This window comes from Carlito syrichta, unplaced genomic scaffold, assembly GCF_000164805.1.
Source record: "Carlito syrichta isolate Samal-C Ts95f unplaced genomic scaffold, Tarsius_syrichta-2.0.1 Scaffold314280, whole genome shotgun sequence".
Lineage (NCBI taxonomy): Eukaryota > Metazoa > Chordata > Mammalia > Primates > Tarsiidae > Carlito > Carlito syrichta.
In genome coordinates, this window is record NW_007258376.1 from 277,348 (window position 1) to 277,876 (window position 529).

Consider the following 529-nt stretch of genomic DNA (forward strand, 5'->3'; position numbering starts at 1 on the left):
ATAGCCCTCTTAAAAAGTAAGGAAAAATTATTCACAATAGCAAAAACATGGAACCAATCATGTTGCCCATAAAAAGTGGACTGGATTTTTAAAATGTACATATACACAATGAAATATTATACAGCCATAAAAAAGGACAAAATTATGAGCTTCACAGCAACTTGAATGGATTTAGAGTTTATAATATTCAGTGATCTGTCACAGAAATAGGAGTGAGAAACATGTTCTCACTCATAAGTGGATCCTGAACAATTATCGTAATACTATAAGAAAGGGATTGTCAGTAGTGGGAAACTGCCAAGGGAGTAAAGGGGGGACACACTTCATTAATCAGGGTACCTGATCTCAAGCCAGATGAAGTGTGGGCCAAAGAGAGACTCAAACTTTACCTGTACCATGACCATTTGTATACCTAGCCCTGAATTGTCCCCTTCTTTAAAACAAAATTTTTTTTTTAAGTGAGTAAAAGAGCCAGGCTCGGTGGCTCAGCCTGTAATCACACGCCTTTGGGAGGCTGAGGTGAGTGGAT